At 42.8% G+C, this 6,426-nt stretch overlaps 1 protein-coding gene across 1 annotated transcript in view; it reads left to right on the top strand.

Annotated features, from left to right (window-relative positions):
* The window catches only part of dpy19l1l (dpy-19-like 1, like (H. sapiens)), a 74,588-nt gene that overhangs the window by 11,937 nt on the left and 56,225 nt on the right, over positions 1-6,426 (top strand). The gene's annotated exons all lie outside the window — the stretch shown is intronic.

Here is a 6,426-nt window from a genome sequence, read left to right as displayed (position 1 = left end):
CCAGCTCTCATCCAGCTCTCATCCAGCTCTCACTCATCCAGCTCTCAGTCAGCTCTCATCCTGCTCTCACTCATCCTGCTCTCACTCATCCAGCTCTCATCCAGCTCTCAGTCAGCTCTCTCTGAGACAGAAAAGAACTCTGCTAACTCAAACACATGGTTCATGGGCAGTTAACATTCTCAGCCATGTTAGTTAAAACCTTGAGCAGAGTCATTCTCTGCTTCAGTCCAAAGTCTGAAGTTACTGAACGTCTTCATGCACCACATGTCCTTACTGGTCGTGGATTTGGTCTTTACAGACTGCTTGGTGTACAAGCCCCCTTAAAAATGTTATTTGCCGAATTCACCTAAGCTCAGCTGCATGAACACAAATATTAATTGAACATTAATTTAATATTCAATTAAATGTGTGCATGTATTTATTTTTACAAATGATCTTCATCTCTGTTGATCCAAGGGACTGTTCTTCAGCCGTTACTCCCAAAGAGACTTTGGTTTGTATTTTGGTTCTTCATAATAAACCCTAGTTTAGAGTCATGTCTTGTAAAGGTTTTTATTATTCGTGCCTTCATGCTTCTTTTATAATAAATGTGAGAGCGACGTTGTAAGAGAACAAGTCATAAAAACACCTGAACCGTCCACATTTAGTCCTCTTGTTCTGCCTGATCCTTCTGTTTTTCTCAGAAGTTAAAGCTGACTCAGGGCTCTCCAGGTCCACATGGGGTGTCAGACTCAATAAATCCAGGGCAGCCAGGTTTATTTAGAGAGAGGCAACAATACGACCGCGAAAGACTCGCTCAGATTCGCCCAAACGCACCTTTGGTGTTCGATGTAGCGCAGACAACAACAGATTTATGGTAAGAACAGAGACGTTTTTGAAGAAATGAACCGTATCTTGTAGAGAGTGTGTGTTCAGACACACACACAAAAACAACACAATGAAAAGCGCTCACGTGGGTTCCAGCCAGTATTGATCTTTAAACATAGGATTATACAGTCTGGCTCTATAGGCTTAGCGGCCTTTAATTCCCTCACAGGATAGATAGACTGACTTTGGCTCTATACATATCTGGATCAATGCAAATCTACTTTTGCCCCAGCAGTTCAATTTTAAGCGAATTCCATTAGCCATAAGTAAACTTTTTCTCGAGTAATGTGATTAGGTTGGGTGGGAGGGAGGGTCCTCACTGATGGAGCCTCTCTGAAAGCGGTGAAACCTGTTTTTCCTCTTCCTCCTCTTCTTCCATTTCGCTCCCTCTTTGTCTTTTTCACCGTCGCAGGTCACGGGGGGGCAGATGAGGAAGTGACGATAACGCTGAGAGACTAACAGGTTGTGATGCAAGGACGCGCACACGTTTCCAAGAAGATGCAGAAGGGTTGATACATTTTCCTGTCAGTATGCACATTTTACTGACACACACCAAACAAGACGCTCTTGTGCTTCCACAACCGGGACAGAGACTCCGGAGCAGCTCTGGACGGTCGAACCTGAGCGTTTGTTGCCTTACCTTTCAGCCTGACAGACAAAAATAAAAGAGGTTTACTCTGGCGCTGGATAAACAACATGTCACAGGAAATTAAATAGAATCATGTTCGTGTCTGTTGAAGTCGATTAGCTTGAGTGGCCATCTTGAAATGAGTTGATTACAAAAGTTTATCAGCTGTGGTTGCACATCCAGCGTAACGAACCAACACTAGGAGCCCAGAGAGCATGGACTGAAGAAAGACGAACTCCAAAACTTGTAAAGTCAACAGTGCTTCATTTACAGTGATATACAGTAGTCCCTCATTTATCACGGGGATCCGTACCCTGAAGCGATAAGTGAAAAACTGCAGAGTAGGAATATTAGTACAAGTGGTAAGTGGTTGTTTTTTTAATATATATATATATACATATATGTATATATATAAAGGCATTTTAAACCCTTCCCACACTCTTTCAATATTCTAAACAATGTTTGTAAACTAAATCTCTAAATGAGCACAGCTTGTCATGATTTCAGCGCCCTGCCTCCTCCGCTCTTGGCCACGCCCACTTCTCGGCTGCAGAGTGGAGATCCTGACACGCTACAGGAGGAAGCTTTTTCTGCACCTGTGGGGTGCACACAGGTGCTAAATAATTTTAAATAATTTATTTTAAATAAAAATCTCCCTTAGAGATAGGGTGAGAAGCTCGATCATCCGGGAGGGACTCAAGAGTAGAGTCGCTGCTTCTCCACGTCAAGAGGAGCCAGTTGAGGTGGCTCGGGCATCTGGTTAGGATGCTTTGTGGACGCCTCCCTGAGGTGTTCCGAACATGTCCCACCGGGAGGAGACCCAGAGGAAGACCCAGGACACGCTGGAGGGACTATGTTTCTCAACTGGCCTGGGAACGCCTCAGGATTCCCCCGGAGGAGCTGGACCAAGTGGCTGGAGAGAGGGAGGTCTGGTCTTCCCCCACGATCTGACCCAGGATAAGTGGAAGGAAATGGATGGATGGATAAAAATGTCATGCCAATCGTGTGGCTCATCCATCAATCAGCCAGCTGCAGGTCATGTTCAATCCTTTGGAAAAGCCGCAATAGAGCGAGTCTGCGACAAACGAACTGCGAAGTAACGAGGGACTGCGGTTTACCAAAAATGTTCAAGAGAGGATCTGGAACCAGTTGGTGTCATGGAACGTAGCGAGGAAGAAAGTCCAAACTGTTCCAGCACAAGAGAAGGAGGTGTAGGAGGAGACTCACAGGTGTGGTAGGCAAGTGGTTGGAAGGTGGAGGAGACAGCAGAGGAGGTCCAAGGATTTCAGGTTTTACACTCAGAGGAGTCGAGGATCCAGTGGATCACAAACGCAAAGAGAGCACAAGTCTTAACTATCACAGCTAATCACACGTAGAGGATAGAAGCAGATACCAGTAGGCTTGTAATGAGCTCTTCTGCACCTTTATGTTCTCCTGGTGCTCATCAGGGGGATGGACCACAGGTGTGGCTGATCCACGTCATCTTGGAACTGCAGCGAAACCAAACTCCCACATCCAGCGATTCTTTCCCAAGAAGTTTGTTGAAATCCATCAACTAGTTTATTTAAGATGTGTTGCAAACAGACAGACTTGACTCTAACGTTAAATTTAAAACCTTAAGCAAAGATGTTGCACGTCCCGTTTGCGCTCGTGCGACAGTATGAGTTGATGGTCTGCTGCAGCTTCTGCACGTTCCAGGCCAACATCTGTAACAACGGATGAGTGACAGACATTTTGCTTTATGTGGCTGAGGCAGCGGTGCTGAAAGAACCGGTCCAGTCTTGTTCTTTACACCCAACACAACGTCTGACGGTGACTCGGATGCATCTGAGCCACACAACACGTTCCCGCTCACATTATCCTGAGTTAAAGTACAAACACCCCACTGCACCAAGAGCACGTCTAATATTAGAACACGATTCTCTTGATCCTGACGCTCCTTTCTTTGCAGTTGTTCGCTGCTGGAAGATTGGCGCCGCAGCAGCTGGCTGTGAACGCTCTCTGGAAGGCTTTGTTGTGTAGACAAGCAGGAAGGACAGATCCCTGAGATCCCCGTCTGTCACTCAGAGGCTTTTGTTTGCGTGGTCTGACGTGCTGGTGAAAGTGCAGCTCCACATGCGGCTGATTCTTCAGTTTGTTTCTGCTTTGAAACCCGTCGAGAACAGAGACACTCTCCATATGGTCCATCGACTCCTGCAGCAGCAGTGACACTTGGCACGTGGTGACGGGTTCCTGTGCACGAGAAACGCACGTTTTCCAACATTAGCACGTGCTGATCCATCATTTTAAATATTCAACGTAACTTGGTCCTGTAAGACGTCTGCTCAAAGACTTGGAGTAAACAAGATCCCCCAAACTGAGTTTAAGTCTCGCTGAATCCACTTCAGTTTTTAGATTCATTATTTATTTATTTATTTATTTTTATGAACGGGAATCTTTAAAATGTCGGCTCCATTCTTTATTTTAACACTTTTCTGTTGTTTTTCAGGAGCATTGTCAGTTTATCCTCTTAATTTTCATATGAACAAGCATCAAAACAACCAGAAAATGTATAAATATAAGATTTATTACAGGATCAATAGAATAATAATTGTTTGGTAATTCTAATTAACTCATCAAACTGTGTTGCTTCTTCATTATGGAACACTCTAATAACCACATTAATAGGTGAAAACAAACTGATGCAGGATTCAAATTAATCTACAAGAAAACACATTTTCTAACACTTTAAAGTATTTTAGAAATGTTCTTATCGTGGCAACATGAGCAAAACACACTGGTTTTAAATCTCCAGTCTGCGTCGAAGCACTATAAGGTTTTTAAAAGTGAAATATATTCATGTTCGTCATGTGAACCGTCTCATCAGAGCCAGACGACCTGAAAGACTTTCTTATGCATCGATTAAAGATTCTTTAAATTAAAACTAACTCACGGCATCAACGATCCTGGGCCGAGGTCTGCAGGCCACATGCAGCGGCTCTCAGTGGCCTCCATCTAAACAAACGGGAAAATAAATATGGATATTAATGCTAACAAAAAATATATATAGTTTTACTAATATTTTGTCCAATGTTGTGCAAAAATGCAAATAAAACGTGGAGAAGGAACGGTACACAAACGGTATAATATTGATCACTTTGTGCTAATATTGGTTAGCCTGTTAGCCACGACTTTAAACTAAAACTGAAATTTAACATTTTTAAGAAAACAACTGAGGAGGAAAAACAAACACAGATTTGTACACTTTTGCACGCATATCACAAATTAACATTTTGTGAGTTATTGAAAATAAGGTTGGTTAAAACAACTAAACTAATTTAAACGTTTAATAGAAGTTTGAGTAAATAATTATTTCTGCCTTTAATAAAAGGTTTTCATTAAGTGAAATTTAAACATCCAACCTTTTGATCTATGTTCAGTCTATGCTTGTGTTTTATTATTTCAAAATAAGACGCTGAAGTTATTTTTGCATAATTCCGGGTTTAAATTTGATCAAAGGGCCCTATGAACAAAAATGTGTCATTATTTGTCCTAATGTGTAAAATTAATTACTTTGAACAGTTTAATTATGATTTTCCACTTCATAATGTGTCAAACATATGTGATATTTACCGTACGAGACACTCAATGTATTGTTTTTAATTTTAAGTTTCAATCATTGTTTTGTGGCCCCGAACAAATGACTTTATTTATGAAAGGTAAAGTTTTGCTTGTGGAGGAGCCGTGTGTTGATCCTCACCATGAGCCAAACCTGAACAACGGACATAAAATAAAAACCTAAAGCAGCTTAAACAGCCGACCCTGGCCAAGTACTCTGTGCTCCTTCTTTTTATTAATAACTTGTTGGTCTTCTTTTACCTTCATGTCGGTTCTGCTCGGCCTCTTCAGCCGACAGAAGGAGCTGTCTAACAAGCTGCTGACAGCGCGCTGAATCAGGGGCAGAAGCAAAGAAAACCGTGGAGATGGATTTAAGTATGCCCCTCGTCATTAGCCTCAACATAATCAAATCATTTTACTCATTCAGAAGTTCTCGGGCCGGCCGGGATGACGAACGCTGTTGAGAAGGTTCAGTCCGCTGCCAGCAGAGCTGCCTCCTGCGCCGCTGCCAAACTGGGTCACTTAACGGCTTTTAATTGTTCCTGTCCGCCTGGGCCTCATCCCTTTGGCAGGAAATTTAAAAAGAAGCTTAGAGACCGCGAACATTTAAAGGCACTTGTTACAAACTTATGAAGCCAAACATAACTTTCATCCTATACATCAACCGGTTTAAAGAGTTTACTGTCAAGAGACGCAGGTACGCACTCAGTGTCAACAAATACTTTAATGTGCATACTTAACCTTTATTATTAATACATATATGTATATTTAATATACAATAATAATTATTATAATTAATGTATTTATTATTATTATTGTTATTGTTATTGGGAGTGGGGGTGAAGAGGTTAGAAAAAGTGGGCCTGTGATCAGAAGGTCACAGGTTCAACTCCTGTATCGACAACATCAAAATGTGGGTGGAAAAGGTGAAATGCATCCACCTGCCTCCACCCTCATTTGCCCCACTCTGGGCCCTTGAGCAAGGCCCTTAACCCCCACCATCTTCGCCCCCAGGTGCCCTAGATGCAGCTCTCTGCTCCACACAGAGGCTGTGGCTCATCAGGGAGGACATCCGGCATAAAAACAATCACCAAGTCTTGGTGCGAGTTAGTTCACTGTGGCGATCCCTGAAGAAGAGAACAGCCGAAAGAAGAAGAAAATCCACCCGTCATCTTTACCTGCTTCTTCCACTTTGGGTCGTGGGGGTCACTGGTGCCCATCTCCAGCCAGCATGTGAGAGGTGGGGGACACCCTGGACAGGTCTCCAGTCCATCACAGGGCCAAGAAGAGAATTAATATTATTATTATTACCGTCTCAGCAAATAACTCTTTTA

Source organism: Nematolebias whitei, chromosome 5 (genome assembly GCF_014905685.2).
Source record: "Nematolebias whitei isolate Nwh7 chromosome 5, NemWhi1, whole genome shotgun sequence".
Lineage (NCBI taxonomy): Eukaryota > Metazoa > Chordata > Actinopteri > Cyprinodontiformes > Rivulidae > Nematolebias > Nematolebias whitei.
The sequence above is the reverse complement of the archived record's forward strand: the minus strand, read 5'-3'. Positions and strand labels throughout refer to the sequence as shown.